Source organism: Geotrypetes seraphini, chromosome 12 (genome assembly GCF_902459505.1).
Source record: "Geotrypetes seraphini chromosome 12, aGeoSer1.1, whole genome shotgun sequence".
Lineage (NCBI taxonomy): Eukaryota > Metazoa > Chordata > Amphibia > Gymnophiona > Dermophiidae > Geotrypetes > Geotrypetes seraphini.
In genome coordinates, this window is record NC_047095.1 from 57,405,033 (window position 1) to 57,425,136 (window position 20,104).

General features: G+C 41.1%; 1 protein-coding gene across 5 annotated transcripts in view; it reads left to right on the forward strand.

Moving 5' to 3' along the window:
* The window catches only part of LRP8 (LDL receptor related protein 8), a 390,473-nt gene that overhangs the window by 33,133 nt on the left and 337,236 nt on the right, over positions 1-20,104 (forward strand). The gene's annotated exons all lie outside the window — the stretch shown is intronic.

The following is a 20,104-nucleotide window of genomic DNA, read 5'->3' on the forward strand; positions in this document are numbered from 1 at the left end:
CATTTACGACTCTGAAACTGGTCAGCGGTGCCTATAGGAAGTTTGAGCAAGCTTCCGGTCCAAAAGAAACTCCTTTTTAGGGGAAAGATCTAGAGAAGCGTGTTAACTTTTCCAGATGTGGCAAAGCCATAGAAATGGCCAGAAGGCAAGGAACACTCAAGATTTATTGTAACTAAAGTAGGGACAGGTTTAGAGAAATGGGAGGTATCGCCCCCCCCCCCCCCCATAGCCCCAGGTACAGAGAAAGTACCTCTATATGATATGCAAACTGGTTTGATTGTACCACAGAAAGGAGGATATCAAAATCGCAATCTTTTGTCTTTTTTTGAGCCAGTTCCTCAGGGTTTGTCAGAATGAATTTGTATGACTTGATTTCCCCCTGTTATGACAAGATGACGAGACTGTGTGTGTGGTTTTTAAAAAAAATTATAAGCACAAGGGCCAGATGTGTGAGGATATGAAATGTGCCATATTGATCCTGTACCAAGCACCAATAAATCCCAAGAGGTTCCTGCCTAGAGGCTCCCTCTTGCGTCTGCAATAGGGAGAAAAATCATTGAGTGAGAAGGGAGGTACAGATTAAAAAAAAAAAATTATATATAGATATAGAGAGAGTTTTAGTCTTAGCAGCGGAGTTTGTGTGCGTATAAAGCTATATAAAACTGAGTAATGTAAGAAATAACTGGACAGGCAGGGTAGGAGAGAAATTCTTTGCTTTTTATGTGCTGATAAAGCCTGAAATAATTGCACACAAACTCTACTTGCAAGGTCATTTGCCCCCACAGTTCAGGTATTTTCATTTAATTTTATATACTGCCTGCAAGCTATTGAAAGCAGTGTTCATTGAGGCACAGAAGGTCTTTTTCTGTCCCTGAAGGCCTCGCAATCTAGTTTGTACCCGAGGCAAGTGACTTGCTCCAGTTCACGAGGAGCCGCCGTGAGATTTACACAGGCTCTCCTAGCTCGGAGCCCGCTGCTTGAACCATTAGGCTACTCTTAATGGGGATAGGGATCTGTCTCCTCACTTGACCCTTTAGGAAGGAAATAGCCCAGCAGCTCTGGAGGATGGCTAGTGTCTTTCTTCAATCCTGTTCTTGTCGCAAAATGAGAGATGTGCTACTGGCACAAACGCAGACTTTATATCATCTGTAAAGAAATCATTCTCCGTCTCGGAAAACTTACCCTGACAAATATATCTTCACTTCTGTTAACCGGTAGGAAACCAACCTTAATATATATATACCGTATATTTAACATTTCTTAAAATAAAAAGCAACAAGTTTCAAGTTTATTCGAAATTTGATGAATCGCTTAAAATACTAAGCGATTTACATTAAAATCCAAATTTGAACATACGTTAAGATACAAAATAATAATAATAACAAATAAAAAAAAAAAAAGGGGGTTAGACCTACAGACCAACAGACTCGACTGGAAGGAAAGGGATGAGGGGATCAGATTACAATATTAATATTTTTAAAAAGAGAGAAACAAGAAAGGAGAAAAACATTAGGGAGGGTATTTTTTTTTTTTTTTTATTATAAAGGACTGCTGCACTGTGATCAATCCATATAGGAGGTAAACGCATCTTTAAACAGAAGGGTTTTTAAATTAATTTTGAAACGGCTAATATCTTTTTCGTCTCATATATTGGGGGAGAGAATTCCAGGTTTGAGGGGCTACTACTGAAAATATGTCGTATCGTCTTGTGCCGATCACTTTCAACAAGTGAATGTGAGTGGTAGCAGTGGAATGTAGCTGCAGGAGAGGTCTGATCACACCTATTCTGAAGCTCACAAAGCAGTGTGTTGGCTTCATACCGGCAACATCATCCTGTATCAGTACCATGCATTGGTGCATCCCAGAGCATCATTATGCCAGGCGATGTCTTTCTCCTCCAAACCTCTGGTATGAACATGTGCATATAAGTAGAATGATCAGTGCGCCTGTAGCATGATTGATTATGGCATAATCACGCCGGTCTTAATAACTCTGTATTGCAGCACCACCACAGAGCTCCCTATATTTCAGTATAGAGCCCATGTATTGTAACACCTATACAGAAGCTCACGTAAATAACTGTGAATTGACTCCCCAGTCATTGGTAGCAGTATAGAAGCGCTCAATAAACATAACTGAAAGTGTAGATACGTCCCTGGTAGAAAGAGAGCTGTTATAAATGGCTACACATGTGTTTTGCTTCAGTATCCATTCTGTGCTGGACCTGTCGGCTCGCGTTTATCTGATTATTGCACAGCCTTTTGTTCATTATCAATTTAAATTGCGGTTTGATTCAAAACCTTATCAACCCTGGACCCCTGAGGAAGGCGTGTTTACCGAAACACGGACCGTGTCGGGTCCCTTGGTTCGTAAAAAGGTGGTATCATGGACCGCATTTAATATTTGATATAACGAACACAGCCTGCATCTTGTACATATAGACTGCAGCTTTTTCTTGCTTCGTGTACTGGCACTAAAACACTTCCCCTAGTAATGCACTCTGCTGAGTTTCTTAAGTGAGAGAGAGCAGCACGGCTTGGAACATGTCTTCCCATGAGACTCCAATTCTCAGGTGTTAGCCTAGAAATAATAAAAAAAAAAGAATCTGAGTGGTCATTGATTTTATTATTTCCAACCTAACGGGCTGCATACTGTATATCCTCTGTCTCACAATTTTGTACCACAGCGTTTGATTAGAGCTAAACCAGTGTTAATATCGGATTGGATTTATTGAATTTGATATACCACCTTTGCAAAAGTATTTATTAGGTAGTTTACAATAAACAGCAAATTTTGATAATTTTACAATTAGTTAAAACAACTGCTATCAACATCAGCAAAAAAAAATCACAGAACAAGTCCGATAGACCTTTAAAATTATGCATCGTGATGCTGGAAAAGTTTCCGAAATGCAGCCAGTGATTCCAGCGTGCTGGACCAGCATAAGAGAGAGCCCTGGAAGTCGCACTACCTTGAAACCAGGAAGCTGAAGCAATATTTTTTTGCGATGAACGCAGAGATTGTAAAGATACTTGCCTAAATGGTGTCCTGGACAAATGTTCGGGCTGTTTCAAATAAAGTACCTTAAAAAGTAAATGCAATAGCTTGAAATCCATATGTTTAGAAATAGGCAACCAGTGTAGCTGACAAAAGGCAGGCATAATTGTATTGTAACATCATTACAGAAGCTCATGAATTGTACCTTAGGTATAATAACACCATTACTGAAACTCATGTATTGTAACACCGTTATAGAAGCAAATGTAAACCCCAGTCATTAGTAGCAGTCTAGAAGCTTTCAATAAACAATAATATGATCAAGTTGTTTAGCTCCACTTATGAGCCTGGCATCTGGAGAAGTTCCTAGTCTAATAGATGCTGGCATTGTAATCTGGATGTAGGGACTTTGGATCATCTTTTGTATTACTGTCCCCATATCTTAGCCTTTTGGAATTCAATCTGGGATCAAATAAATTGTTTATTGGAAAACCATGTAGCGTTATCTTATGATACTGTGATATTTGGAATGTCTATGAGAAAAAAGAGTCAGATATCAGCGTGTAACAACAAACTTTTAATGATTTTGACTGGAGTTGCCATCCAACATATTACTAATAACTGGAAAGATCATAGTAGGCTTAATTTTAATTTCTGGTGGAATTCGTTATGTCACATATATAGAATGGAAAGATCATTAGCGGTACAGAATGGAAAGTATAAAAATTTTATTAAAATATGGGAGTCATTAACATCTTTTTGTCATGATTAAATGCCATTTTTCTATTAATTATACACCGCTTAATGTTGGGTGGGGGAGGCTTTCAAATGTAGGGTTTATGATCTTATAATGAATAATGGGCTTTGAGGGAGGGTGGGGGGAGGGTTACATGGTTCATAGACAGTAACGCGGAAGACAAAGGCGCGCGCTGACAACTGAGCGCAAGACGGAGGCACGCGCCGAAGAAAAAGACTGTTTTTAGGGGCTGCGACGGGGGTTTTTGTTGGGGAGCCCCCCCCCCACTTTACTTAATACATATCGCAGCGGCGTTGTGGGGGGTTTGGGGGGTTGTAACCCCCCACATTTTAGTGAAAATGTAACTTTTTCCCCCCAAACCCCCCACAACGCCCCCACAACGCGGCGCGATCTGTATTAAGTAAAGTGGGGTGGTTCCCCCCCATACCCCCCGTCGTAGCCCCTAAAAACAGCCTTTTTCTTCGGCGCGCGCATCCGCGCTGCGCTCAGTTGTCTGCTCACGCCTTTGTCCCGGCGCGCTTTTGACCTGACACCGGGTTACATTTATATTTATAGGATATAATGATAAGATGTTCAAGTGGTCTAATTAATAGTGTTTATTATGAATTTTTGTACACTTGATGAAAGTTTAAAAATGAATAAAGAATTTAAAGAAAAAAACTGGACAATCAGTGAAATACAAAATAGTAAACAATGAATACAACCTATTTATATTAAAAAGACATTAAAAATTAATGGAAAATAAAATTAATTACGTTAAAAATGAAAGCACAGATTAAGAGATAATATTGTCTTGATTTTTTTTTAAAGCGCCATAGGACAGCATGGCTCCACTGATATAATTACCCAACCAGGGCTGCTGTTTGCTTGCTTGAAAAGCAAGCACCCTGTCTAAATAAGACCTGAGTTTGCAGCAAATAGGTTGCAATTCCTGGTTATCCTCACAGGATTATATAGCACGAAATGAGTAGGTGCCAATCCCCAGACTGACTTAAAACATTTAAACATTACTCGTGCCTCCACTGGTAACCAGTGCAATGATCGGTAATGAGGATTGCTAGGATCACTTTACGTCAGTCCGAATATCAGGAGAACAGCCGTATTCGCACTATTAATTTTCTTACAACTTTCTTTGGTGCGCCCAAGTAGACAATATTACTCCTATCTTGAAGTTTTTGTAGGACGGTCCCGCCAAAGTTCTGTGGGAGAGAATTCCACAATGAGGGAGCCACACAGCTGAATGCTGTTTCATGTGACTGGAGGCGCTTCTTCCCATTGTATGCAGATTTATCTCATAGAAACATAGAAGATGACGGCAGAAAAGGGCCATAGCCCATCAAGTCTGCCCACTCTAACAACCCCACCCCCTTGAATTTACCCCCCTAGAGATCCCACATGTGTATCTCATTTCCTTTTAAAATCCGGCACGCTGCTGGCCTGAATCACCTGAAGTGGAAGTTCATTCCAACGACCGACCACCCTTTCGGTGAAGAACTTCCTGGTGTCGCCATGAAATTTCCCACCCCTGATTTTCAGCGGATGCCCTCTTGTGGCTCAGGGACCTTTAAAAAAGAAGATATCATCCTCCACCTCAATACGTGATATATTTAAACGTTTAGGTGATATATTTCAACGTCTCTATCATGTCTCCTCTCTCTCTACGTTCTTCGAGTGAGTATAGCTGCAATTTATTCAGCCTTTCCTCATACGGGAGGTCTCATGCATATTCTTTGTGCATTTCCTGACAATCAGGGTGGCTTGGTATGTCCTGATTACTGGGCTAAAAAACACCTGTTGTAGACCAATAATAACCCCCCCAAAGAGGGAAGCCACGCAATAAGCTCTTCCAGAGAAGTATTCTTCATTCTCATCACGCCAAAGGCAAAGAAGCCTTTCATTCCTCCTAAATACAGTAATATCTATAACCATTTTTAATATGCCTGACTGCTGTTTGGACGTTTAGGCATTGTTTTCATATTACTGTAATTGGGAATGTTTTCTCCTGCGGCCAGAGGTCCGGATGCCATTTGATTTATGAGTCCAGGAGCTTAGGCTGAGATCAGCAGCCCAGGTCATGTACAGGAGGCCACTGAGCAGCTGTCGGAGATCAGTCGGCGTGTTCAGTTCAGTAGTGAAACACTTGTCTGGATAAGGGGCTTTGAATCCTGATGCCAGGTAGCTGCTGAACCATGCCTTTTTCTCCTGACAGGCCTTCAGTTTATGAGACGTTTACAATGGTGCGAATGGACTCTGCCCCTCGTCTGGATGGCAATGATAATCTGAATGCAAAGTATTCTAAAAAATTTTATTTACAGGCAGTCCTTGAGTTAAGAATGAGTTACGCTTTTAAAGCTGTTCTTAAGTCGGATTTGTATGTAACTCAGAACTTGTAGATTTTCAGATTCTTTCTGCTTCCCTCTGCTCTGAGCTGACAAAAAGGTCAACAGTCCCCACCAGTGTTCCCTCAAGCCCAATATCCTGTTTCCAACGGTGACTAACCCAGGTCACAAGTGCCTGGCAAGATCCCAAGGAGTAGCAACATTCCAGAGCTCATATTGTGATGTCATAATGCCTCATTCCACCAATACCTAAGAACCAACCTCAGCAGTGATGTCACAATGGCTTGATTATTCCTATACAGTCAGTCCCCGGGTTAAGAACGAGTTACGTTTTTAAAGCTGTTAAGTCGTATTTGTATATAACTCAGAATTTGTAGATTTTCAGATTCTTGCTGCTTACCCCTGCTCCCAGCTGACAAAAGGGCCAAATGTCCCAGTGTTCCCTCTAAGGTACAGCATGCAAAACCACACACTGTTCTTAATGTGGCCCTTCATCGTTCCTGAATCTGCTACAGGAGAAGTGTAGGAGTCTCTGCCACTGGAAATACTGTTCAGTGAAATCAAATGAAGCTGCAACTGCGTTCTTATTATGCGTCATAAGAACATAAGTACGGTATAGCCTTACTGGATCAGACCAATGGTCTATCAAGCCCAGTAGCCTGTTCTCACATGGCCAATCCAGGTCACTAGTACCTGGCCAAAACCCAAGGTGTAATAATATTCCATGCTACCAATCCAGGGCAAGCAGTGGCTTCCCCCATGTCTTTCTCAATAACAGACTATGGACTTTTCCTCCAGGAACTTGTCCAAATCTTTCTTAAAACCAGCTACGCTATCCGTACTTGTTGGGCATTTGTAATTTGGGGACTGCCTGTATTTATTAGATATTTATATACCACCTATCAAGGTTATCTAAGCGTTTTACAATCAGGTACTCGGTACTCAAGCACTTTCCCTATCTGTCTCGTGGGCTCAGTCTGTCTTAACGTACCTGGGCCAAATTCGCATTCACAGGCTGAAGAGTCCTGTTCGATTTCTGAAAGTCAATCTTTCCGATATAAAGCCATTACCACTCTGCAGTTGTTGACATCAATCAGAGCAGAGAATTGCCTTGATCTCACTGGAATGTTTCCTGACTGCTGTCATAGCAGAATCCAACCCTAAATTCTAAGAGCTCCTTTTGCTAAGCTGTGGTAAGTGCTAGGGTGGGGCTTTACCGCAGGACGTCCTGAGGCGGTTTTTAATTTTCAACCAAGCGATAAAACACTTGTACAGAAAAGTAAATATTCTCAGAATAAATAAAAATTACAATAATTTCGATAAGTACTAGATTTAACTGAGATATCACAGATACAAAATGTCAAAAGTAGAGAAAACAGCGAAGAGAAGAAATTTTAACCTGACATGATTAGGGTGCAACTATAGTATATATAGTGAGCTGGTTAGGAATTCTCTCTTGTTTATCCATTTGGTAGCTAGGGATGTGATCAGATGGGACAGTGCAAAGAAAACCATATTGCAAAGATATCTCAAGTAAAAACCGCTGGTGATGCTTTTGAGTATTTCTAGAAATATTTGAGAATTTCAATTTTATAACGCAAAAATGTCTTCCATCTATTTTTAAAGTACATCTTCAAAATGCATATTTTATCTGGTGCTAATGCCACAGTAGCAGTTGATGCTTTTGCTGTATATCCGATGATTCCAGAACAGTAGAAATATCTGTAGGTTGGGCCTTTTCAACTTTGAAAACCCGAATGTGTAAAGATTCTACGGATATTTCAGACAACAAAATTAAGGATTGTGAATGCTACTAGCAAGAGAGTGGATCTGAGGACATAAGTTAACTAAAATTAGCAATCAAAAGCCTAAATTGTCTTAAGGTTACCTCAGATGGTTTAATTTCCAAGAAATCTAGCAAATTCAGAGCTGACCTCTGTGATGGTAACAACCCTTCCACCTCACTGCCAGACATATACTCTCATCCCTTCCAAAGATGAGACCGACGCAAGAGCAGCCTCAGACAGTCCCCTCCAGCTTTGGGGACTCTAGTTTTGACATTGGCTGATCGCAAGTCCCACGTGTCTGCTATACTTGCTAGCAATGATGTTGACGATGCTATCAACGGCGAGCTGTTGTCCTGTGGCTGTGGGAGTCTGTGTGACAGCCAACCCAGGAGTCTCCCAGCAAGTCTTCACTTAAGTAGCCCCAGCAGGTTTCTCATCGACTCTTCTGCAACGTCAATCCTCCTTGCAAAAACATCCATTGGGCCAACCACGGAGGATGTTGACTGCCGTGAAGCTCTAGCTGCAGTTCTGCCCTGGCGCTTTGGCATGTTAAGGAAATGCTGGCAGCAAAAGACGCCAGGAATAAGGAGGATGCTCACAAGATGTCAGGTACAAATTGCCATCTTGGATCTTCTACTTCTCCTTCCTATATTGGTATTAAATTTTTAATGTTTAATACACAGTCTGAACAAGCAGGTCACGGCAAAAATTAGTAGTATGTTTAAGCTTGAAATCTTTTGGTGGCCTTCAGAGCGTTCTCATATTCCCACTACGGACCTTTGCATGAAAAAGGTTGGAGATCACTGATGTAGACTAGAGAATGACATGGTGACAAAATTCATCACCGTCCCCGTCCCCGCGGATAACCGCGGTAAACCATCTTCATGTCATTCTTTAAGGAGAGAGGGAAGAATCACAATTTAATTGGGCACAACCACTGACCCACAAGCTTTGCTTTGAAGAATGCTGGTGTAGAAGGACCGAGGTTGAAATAGACACTAGAAAATGACATGGGATTATTTCCCGCGGTTATCCGTGGGGACGGGAATGGTGATGAATTTTGTCACCGTGTCATTCTCTTGTAGACTCCATCTGTCAGGTGTCTTAATCTCGCAAACTGCGCAAAACAAATTCATATTCTGAAACACTCATTGGTTGTGTGTTCTTACATGGACATTTTATATGTTTCTGTTCGGAGCAATAGGCACTTGCTTGTGAAAGACTAAGTTAAAAGTCTAAGTGAGATAAATTTGGCTCTTAGGAATCTAATTAGTTGGAACACAAGACATTAATTTTCTTCAAAATGTCTTGCTCCACAATCTGAATTGTTTGCCATGCTGCTAGTTTAGTGTGTGTGGGGTCCTTTTGGCCACAGAAGCCCCCCCTCCATACTCATTCTTCTTCCCAAAACACCTTAAAACAATGGTCTCCAACTCCAACCCTTTGCAGGGCCACATTTTGGATTTGTAGGTTCTTGGAGGGCCTCAGAACAAAATAGTTAATGTCTTATTAATGAAATGACAATTTTGCATGAGGTAAAACTCTTTCCTTTTGGCTAAGTCTTAATAATAATATTGTAATTTATAGCTAAAGAGACATGTGATCAAGAAACTCTTTTATTTTACTTTTGTGATTACTGGGACAGACTGAAGTTCCATTAAACCCAATATCCTGTTTCCAACAGTGGCCATCCCAGGTACCTAGCTAGATTCCCAACAGATTCTATGCTGCTTATCCTAGGAATAAGCAGTGGATTTCCCCCAAGCCATATCAATAATGCCCTATAGACTTCTCTTTTAGGAAATTATCCAAACCTTTTTTTAAACCCCGCTAAGCTAACTGATTTTACCACATTCTCCGGCAACGAATTTGAGTTTAATTATTTTCTCTGATTTGTTTTAAATCTACTACTTAGTAGCTTCTTCACATACCCCCTAGTCCTAGTATTTTTGGAAAGAGTGAACAAGTGATTCACATCTACCCTTTCTACTCTACTCATTATTTTGTAGACTTCTGTCATATCACCCCTGAGCCGTCTCTTCGCCAAGCTGAAGAGCCCTATCCGCTTTAGCTTTTCCTCATAGGGAAGTCATCCCATCTCTTTTATCATTTTTTCCGCCCTTCTCTGTACCTTTTCTAATTTCGCTATATCTTTTCTCAGATATGGCGACCAGAACTGCACACAGTATTCGAGGTGCGGCTGTACCATAGAGTGATACAAGGGTATTATAACATATTCATCTTTTGTTTTCCATTCCTTTCCTGGGTAGACCACATAAAACTATTGGACATAATATATTGCAAGATTTCAGCTGTACTACACTCTGGCAGAAGTAAGAGAAGTTGCTAAATTCTTCATCAAATTGAGTTCCATGTACATCACATTTTCCAGATTTTGAATTGGTAAGAGCAGCTTGTAAGTTTAGTTCATTACTGACTCCATGAAAGGACATTGCTTCAGTGCACGCCAGTCGTATAAGAAGTCGAATACCTCCTATTTTCCAAGCATGGAATACCTGTCTTCCAGTTTTTGTAATGTCACTTCAATTAAATGATAAAAACTCATTGTTGAATCTTATTATATTCATCAATTACACTGGCCAACACTCATTTTGGTGCCTGATTTAAATTAATATCTGTTAAGCATGAAGGAAATATATTAAAAATTAAAAGAAAAATGTACAACATGAAAATCTACTTATTTCATACCAAAAGCCCAAGTTTATGATACAAACTTTCCAGTCATTCGACACACAGGAAGCTCCTTTTCTAAGACTTCCAAGAGTGGGATGTGCCAGGACAATCCCACATAAGTTTCTAACACTAGTCTGCCATCATGTGTGCATCCCATCTTCTTTGGCATTTAGCTTCCATTATTTTTATGTCTTGGTGAAATCTTTCACCTTGCTCTTCGTTTAAGTCACCGAGGTTCTCTGGAAAGTGATCTAAGTGACTGTACATTTAAAGGACTTTAACACTCAAGTTACAGCCAAGCCTGTTGACATGAAAGAGCATATCCTCTACTCATTGTGTGTAGTTGTCTGCCTTCTTGTTGCCAAAAAGATTTTCACAACAAAAACAAATGAAGACCAGGCACATGATTCGATTTCATTCATTGATGCTATGAAATGTGGGTCATTTATAAGTTGTCTGATCTGTGGACCACTGAAAATTTCTGCCTTCAATTTTTCCATGGTATGTCCATGTATTCAATGCATGAATCGTCTTTATTCAAAGCCTTTTGACATTGTTTCATCAGGCCTAGCTTTATATGTAGTGGTGGCAGTATAATTCTATCTCTTGCTACTAAAGGTTCATTGATTACATTTTGTCCTCCAACCACCATATAGTCCTTTGGAGGCCAATCTTTTTTTATTTTTGCCCAATGTTCATGTTTGGCTCTATTATCCCAAAGGCTATCTAAGAAACTAGAGCTGATGTGGTCTATCCAGTGCAATTTTCTGAATCAGCACCCCAAATAACCCCAGGAACAGGTAAAAAAAACAACAACCCAAAGCACCAAGAAAATGTTTTGTTGTTGGCCTGTGCTATAGGTTCCATCATGTCCCTCATAATTAGACTTGCACATGTGCAGGGCCGCCATCAGAAATTTCTGGGCCCCTTACTGAGCAATCCTATTGGGCCCCCCACGTACCCCTTCCCCCCCCCGACCCCCCCTTCTTCCATGGGCCGAATACACACATACTTTTCTCTGTCGCCGCACTCTTTGACCAAAAGATTTGTAAGCCTGCAACCACGTCAAGGTAGACTCTTTCAGCAGGGCCCTAACCTAACCTAAACTAATCTATACCTATCTATTCTAAACTAACATATGTCTAATACTGAACTAATAACAAACTAACAAACATCTGCATAATAAATAACTAATAAATAATAGTGCTAGTAGCTATAATTCACTTTTGAATGTAAAATCTCAGTTAAGGATTTCTTTTGACCTTTGTAGGCCAGAAGTAGATCACAATTGCACAATATTTTTTGTAACAAGTATTAAATGTGTTTTTATAAATACTGTAAGCTTAATAAATATATCAGAAAAAACTACACATCTGAGCGCATATCTGAACATACACATCTGTATGATCCCATCCTCTTCTGCTTGCCTATAGCTGCATCTTGCATGTTAAAAATGTACGATATGTTGATATGTGCACCTTCCTTCCTTCCCATCCATCCTCCTCAGCCTGTCCTTACACATCCACAGCTGCATGTTAATGATGATGTATATGTTATGATGATAAATAAGTGCATATGAGCCCATCATTAACATGCAGCTATGGATGAATATAAAAAAGAAACAATATTCTGTACAATTGTCAATTTATAAATCAGCGTCTTCTCCCCATTCTCTCTTCCCCATTTCCCTTCAGCGTCCTCAGCCCACTCTCTCTCCACTTTCCTTCAGCACACGCACATAAAAACAAGCAAGTAATTTATATCATTTTCATTCTATTCATTCATAGAAATTAAAGTCTAAATAATGCCAGTCACATAACAAAACATGATTTTAAAAAATAATCACCGGCCTCTGGAACGACCTCACTGTCCCGCTGCGGAACCTGGACTCCCTCCAACTATTCCGAAAACAACTGAAAACCTGGCTTTTCTCTAGCATATAATAATCTCTTCTCCTGATTACATCCCCTCTTTTTATGCTTTGTAAACTCTTTCTCTTCTCTCTCCCCATATTTTTTAAACTCTGTAAACCGTGTCGAGCTCCACTTCAGTGGAGAAGATGCGGTATATAAACCTAAGGCTTAGTTTAGTTTAGTCCCACATCAACCCTCCCCTACAAGAAACCAGACAGCCCAACCCCCCCAAACCCCCCCCAGACCTGTGAGACAAGCAGATAAAAATAGAAAAGTATAGAGAGACATAAGCATAACCAAAGAAGAGCACACCCTAGAAAAGCAGAGAAAAAGAAAACAACAAAAAGATGCACAGCTCCCCGTCAAAAACAGGAAAGAAAAACCCACAAGGGCAAACTGTGCACCGGGAGATACAGCACCCAACCCCCCTATAGGGGCTGTGCACCCCAAAAGATTAGCAATTTAACAGCTTTTTAGGCAGATGCCTCCAATTTTAATAAATATTACACACACTGTTTTTACATAAGAATTGCCACTGCTGGGTCAGACCAGTGGTCCATCATGCCCAGAAGTCCGCTCGTGCGGAAGCCCTTAGGTCAAAGACCAGTGCCCTATTGAGTCTAGCCCTATCTGCGTACGTTCTGGTTCAGCAGGAACTTGTCTAACCTTGTCTTGAATCCCCGGAGGGTGTTTTTCCCCTATAACAGCCTCTGGGTGAAGAAGAACTTCCTTACGTTTGTACGGAATCTATCCCCTTTTAACTGTAGAGAGTGCCCTCTCGTTCTCTCTACAACATCCATTGGGTTGGAAAGAACAAAAATATGGCTGATTTTAAAACTGCTGCACAGTGCAGATCTCAAATCAAAAGAGCACATATCCGACCCATGGTCAAACCCATGTGGAGTACCACAAGGATCACCATTATCACCCATATTATTTAACCTCTTCATAGCATCCCTAGGCATAACCCTAGACGCCCTAAACACAGTATCATTCAGCTACGCGGATGACATAACTATCCTCCTCCCCTTTAATATTCAAGACCCATTATCCACAAACCACCTGAAAATAATAATGGAAACGGTAGAAAAATGGATGTCAAGTCATAAACTAAAACTGAACTCGGAAAAAACTAAATTCCTACTACTAGAGAAGGAAAAAAAAAACATCTCTCACAGAACTAGAATTAAATACAATCAAGTACCCAATGCAAAGTACACTCAAGATCCTGGGAATACAACTAGACAGAAACTGCACAATGCAGTCTCAAATCCACAAAATCATCCAAAGAGCTTTCTTCACAATACGTAACCTAAGAAAAATAAGAAAATTCTTCAACAAAGATCAATACAAGATAGTAGTACAATCCCTAGTACTAAGTATTGTAGATTACTGTAACAGCCTATACCTATCATGCCCAAACTACATGATAAAACAATTACAGACAGTTCAGAACACAGCCCTCAGAATCATCTACTCACTAGGCAAATATGACCACATCACCAAAGCATACCTAGACTCACACTGGCTACCAATAAAAGCAAGATCCCAGTTCAAATTCTACTGTCTACTATACAAAGTAATACATGGAACAGCCCCCAGCTACCTAAACAACAGACTACACCGTAACCTCTCACACAGACTAAGGAGAACTCAGAGCCTATTCATTCACCCCCCTCTCAAAGGAACACGACGAAAGAAACTATACGACAGCCTTATAGCGACACAGGCAGCAAAGATCGATACTACCATCACCAATCTACTGACCAAATCAACAGACATTAAAGTATTCCGAAAAGAAATCAAAACTCATCTCTTCAAAAAACACTTCCCATCATCATAACCTCACAAAAGTATTAGAAAATGCTCTCATGACCACCTCCATCACCACCACCAGCAACACCCTGAATCCAGACAGTATTATCTCTATTCGTCTAAACAACCTATCACTATCTACTACCTGCTATCAATTTCTCCTGGAAAAGTCCAGACTAACAATTGTAACTGGACACATTCCTGATTACATGTACTGCAATGCTACTGGAAATGTCCAGTCCTCTAACTTGTAATCCGCTTAGAACCGCAAGGCACAAGCGGAATAGAAATCACTAATGTAATGTAATGTAATGTAATGTCTCCCACTATTCCTAGGTTAAGGGTGCACGCTTTCGTCGTTGTTCCCACTTTAGAGAGAAATATGAGGTCTCTGCTTTACACAGCATGACCAAACCAGATCTGTCTGATTTGATTGCTGGAAACAGCTTCATCCCCATGCCACTAATAAAGTGAATGCCTGACGCTAAATGGGCTTCAAAACGGATTCTTATGTGCTCTTAACTGACATGCTGAAGCAGCTGGCAAGCCCTCATCCATGAGAGACACAAGCTGAATGTTGAGCGGCGGGACCCACACGTGGACAAAAGATTCCGCATTCTCCTGAATAAGTAAATCGGACACATTCGTTCGTTATACGAAAGTAACTTTTTTTGGTGGTTTTTGTTTTTTTTTTTAAATAGCTAATTGACCATTCAAGGTCAGCTGCCCTGAAACATTGAGGATGGCATTTCTTTTCTTTAATAGCTATTCTTGGAGGAAATGCTTGAATGGCAAATGCTACCTTGGATAAAGTAGTGTAGTAGTTATGTACGCTCACTTTTATAAAAATTAATTGTAACGCCTCTATAGAAGCTCACATATTGTAACATCTTTACAGATGCTCATGCAGATTGCTCTGAATTGACGTCCTAGTCATTAGTAATGGTATAAAAGCTTTCAATAAACAATAATAAAAAACCTGCTGCATTTTTATTAGACCGACTTGGTACAAGTTTCTGACTAACTTTTAGGCCAAAATATCCAGCCTTGGGTCAGAAAAAATATCATGCAATACCACTATTATGTGTGATCTCCGATGCAATTACATGGATAAACAGTAACCTCAAAATAATATCAGGAAAATTGCTACTTCAGATAAAACGCCGCCCTGGAACAATCCTATTGCAGTACAAAGAGAGCCAGGGAGAGAGAGAGAGAGAAAAGTCCTTGTAATGACTACAATTTAGAACTGGATAAACAGAGGAAAAAAAGCTTCATTTTCAGCTACTTACTCCAGGAGAATGAATTACTGAAATTCCCTGATCCCCGTTACTAGCTGTCTGACAGACACACATCTGAAGCAAAAATTAGTGAAAAGCATTCTTCCGACAATTCAACAGATGCTGGAAGAAAAGAATACCAAGCTGTAAACTGTGTCGGCGCATGTCACAGGACCCCCATAAGTCGTCCACATGGGAAAGACAATCCAGCAGATTAATCAGTGCAGAACATGTGAAGACGGGCCAGATGTTAGAGACGAGAATCAGTTTACACAGATATCGCATCAGATGCCATAAAGCAAAGCCAAGGTGACACCAGTGTAAGGGCCCGGCCACTTAAGATTAGCATACCAAAGAGGAACTTTAAAAAAATCCATGGACATAAGACTTTTGAAGTTAAAATATACACAACATACCAGAAGCTGACAGGCTATACGCAGGAAACGAAGACGGGAAATTGACAGGGTTGATGGTCAGTCTAGAAGAGGTATACAGGCAGATTCATAGGCTTAAAAACGATAAATCCCCGGGACCGGATGGCATCCATCCGAGGATAATCAAGGAACTGAAAGGGGCTATAGCTGAACTGCTTCAACTAATAGCCAATCTGTTGATCAAATCAGGAAGGATTCCGGAAGACTGGAAAGTGAAACTCACCAGAAAGGAAATCCAGAATTTTTGTTGAATTTTTGTTAAATTTTATCACATAAGAACATAAGAACATAAGCAATGCCTCTGCCGGGTCAGACCAGAGGCCCATCCCGCCCAGCAGTCCGCCCCCGCGGCGGCCCAACAGGTCATGACCTGCCTTAATCACCAGAAGGGGCCCCCTTGCCCCCTAGGTTTCTCATCGAAGTCCTATTTTCCAATCAATGTCCTAACCCTCCGGCCTTGCACCTGCACGACCTGGTGAGCTGTCTATACTTATGCAACACCCCAGCACCTCCCTCAGTACCCCACGATACCCTTTTCCCTCAGGAATCTGTCCAATCCCTGTTTGAATCCCTGTACTGTACTCTGCCGGATCACTTCCTCCGGGAGCGCATTCCATTTGTCCACAACCCTTTGGGTGAAGAAAAACTTCCTTGCATTTGATTTGAACCTATCTCCCTTCAGTTTCTCTGAGTGCCCCCTCGTACCTGTCGTCCCTTTTAGTCTGAAGAACCTGTCCCTGTCCATCCTCTCTATGCCCCTAAGTATTTTGAAGGTCTCTATCATATCCCCCCTGAGCCTCCTCTTTTCCAGAGAGAAGAGCCCCAGTTTATCCAGCCTCTCAGCATATGGGCAGTTTTCCAGCCCTCTTACCAGTTTCGTTGCCCTCCTTTGGACTCTCTCAAGAACTGCCATGTCCTTCTTGAGGTGCGGCGACCAATATTGAACGCAGTATTCCAGATGTGGGCGCACCATCGCTTGATACAGCGGCATGATGACTTCCCGCGTCCTGGTTGATATGCCCCTCTTGATGATGCCCAGCATCCTGTTGGCTTTCTTCGAGGCTGCTGCACACTGTGCGGATGGTTTCATGGATGGATCCACTAGCACATGAGTCATAACATTCTATAGCTTTGTAAACTTGTGATTACACATCGCTTTCTTCCTTCAGATTATCATCGGAACCTTTTTAGTATTGTCATTTATAGTTATTGTTAAATTTATAGGCCACATATCACTAGGTATCTGTGCTGTTTATAAAAGCAAAGTTCATAATATTAAAACATAAAACCATGGTCACCCAGTGTAAGACTTGGGGAGGCTAAGCCTTCAGACTAACTAAGGATAGGGACGCAAACAATCGCCATTTACCACAAAATGCGCCCTAAATTGAACATTCAAGGGTCTTATGGGACACTGCAAGGCCACCCACAGTATGAAAAAAAGAAGACACAGAAAAAAAGTGGAGAAAAAGCCTCAGTTAAGCTTCATATGGCTAAAAAAACCTTCACTTATGTGTCTTCACTATATCAAAAACAGTGGTGAAAATATGAGGCACAATAGCAACCCCCCAAAAAACACCTCACATCCAGCACGCCAAAATCTCACATACAAACATTGTGTGAAAAAAGATTGCAGTCCAGAGGCACAGTCAGAAATATTGCAACTTGAGCAAGGAAAAAGGAAAAACTTAGCTGTCCACGAAGTCCCAGCTGTCTCCAATCAGGCTTGCTCCCAAGCCTCACTACCCGGGCCTCTTGGGTAGACAGCCCACCCGACGGGGAAATCTCCGTTTCGCTCTTGCTGCTTCACGGGTGAAAAACTTCCTGCATCAAAGGCAATCCACCACGACCCTCCATGCAAATCCTTCACAGATTTCACAATCAATGCGATGCTGGCAACTTAGGCTTTTTCTCCACTTTTTTTTCAGACTGTGGGTGTATGTGTGATGTGTGGGTGGCCTTGCAGTGTCCCATAAGACCCGTGAATGTTCGATTTAGGACGCATTTTGAGGAAAATGGAGGCTAGGCCTTCCCAGCTCTAACTGATGAGACCTTATTTAGAGTATTGTGTACAATTCTGGAGTCTGAAACTTGAAAAATATAGTCGGACCAGAGGAAGGCTGCTATAATAGTCTGTCGGTCTTCGTTATAAGTAGCACGGGGACAGACCGGTTGTTTAAATCATTTTGAATAGCTGGCCTTTACTGAATGAGGCTCTAACTGATCTATGCACACAATGCCAATAAAATAGGCCATGGGAGCCAAATTGGGCACTAATATAATGGATTCACCATAATTTATACAAACAGTATAACCTGAAATGGATTTGTGGGTACTTCAAGTACACCCCATCGAATTCTGTATGGATTTTATCCCATCAGGACTTGGGTCTATAAATTCTGCCTCTGCTAGGCAAGCAGAATTATTTGTGTCTGAAATTCATCCATTATTGACAGCTGTCTTCACAAACTGTACCTTCATTTTGTTAGTGTAACTAGAGGGAAATTTACAGTAGGAATCTGAGATCAGTAAATAATCGGATGTAGCAGAGGGAGAGAGAGGACCAGTCGTGACCTTCAGCTCAAACCCACCCCACGCTGGTGTCTGGCGCGTGATTATCCCGTCACCATTTATTCTTGTATACCGCCAAAGCCATAATAGTTTGCGTCGGTTTACAATGAGAAGTACTGGACAATCAGTTAAAAAAAATACAATACATTCATTATCCTAATATAACACAGGTATATAATAAATAACATATGCTAAGAGTTTGTCTCTTTAAAATGGCATTTAAATGTTTAAAGGTAACTGGTTTTCAGCAGCCCTATTTGTAAAATTTAGGCATTAAACGGCAGCCTTGCCACTGAAGAGTAAGAGTCGATGGGAGCAACCTCTGACCTCTGGTTTTTGCAGCAAAAAAAACATACTATAGTCCAGGGCTGCCCAAGTTCGGTCCTCGAGATCTACTGGCAGGCCGGGTTTTCAGGATCTCCACAATGAACATGCATGAGAGAGATTTGCATACCAAGAAGGCAGTGCAGGCAGATCTCTCTCATGCATATTCATTGTAGAGATCCTGAAAACCCAGCCTGCCAGTAGATCTCGAGGACCGGACTTGGGCAGCCCTGCTATAGTCGGTCCCACAGATAAGAAAGAAAGATGAAGCCTTACTGTTGCAACATCGCGCTCACACAAGATGACATTTTTGTGGGTCTTAAAATTTTGTATGTATTTTGTTTGCATTAATTACTGGGTCTTCTGTCCATGTGCCATCCTTTCCAGCTCCTAAAAGCAAAAGGGAGTCTATGATGCCTTCAAGCTGCATTTGTTGGACAGCGGGAAGAAAAAGCCCCCCAAATAAACCCTGTAATTAGATCAGAGAAGGTGGTGCTTCCAACACATTCTAAAACACAAATTTTTTTTTCCAAGCCTATTTAGAAGATGTAATTATGGGATACTCACTCACATTTCCTCATCTTGTCAAAACACTAGAGCAGTTGGCTCTAAATTCTCAAAGGCACCATATGTGAGTTCACAGCACATGGGTAGGCTTGAAATGTTTGAGGCGGCTTCAAGATTCAGAAGAGTCAAGGGTTCTATTTGTAAACGGTTTTCCGTCTTGAAAATGTCACATCAATTAAAACCTGTTTTAAGAACGAGGCTCTTTCTTCCTGCTGAGTATCAAACAGCAGAAATTGCAATGCAGCCAGATGTTTTGGGTTCCCCTTTAGGGCATTTTTGTGGTATTAGTTCAGTTATGTTTTTGTTCTAAATAAAAACTTAGAATAATCTATAGCTCCAGTTTATCCATGGATGGATGCATTAACATAATACAGAATCATTAACGATGCAAAATACCCCATCTATCAAGAGATCAGAAGAAGCGGGTGCAGTAGGCTGTAGATATGTAAGAGCTGGCAGGATGAGCAGAGGAATGGGCATGCCCAGAACAAGAAGCGGAAATGTCTTGAAACTATTCCCTTCTTTCTGCTTGGAAAACTCAATAGACCACATTTTATACAGCTTATGGATGAGGTTAAACCAAGTCAGGATACAGGATCTATGGTATGTTTTCCTATAAGTAGGGT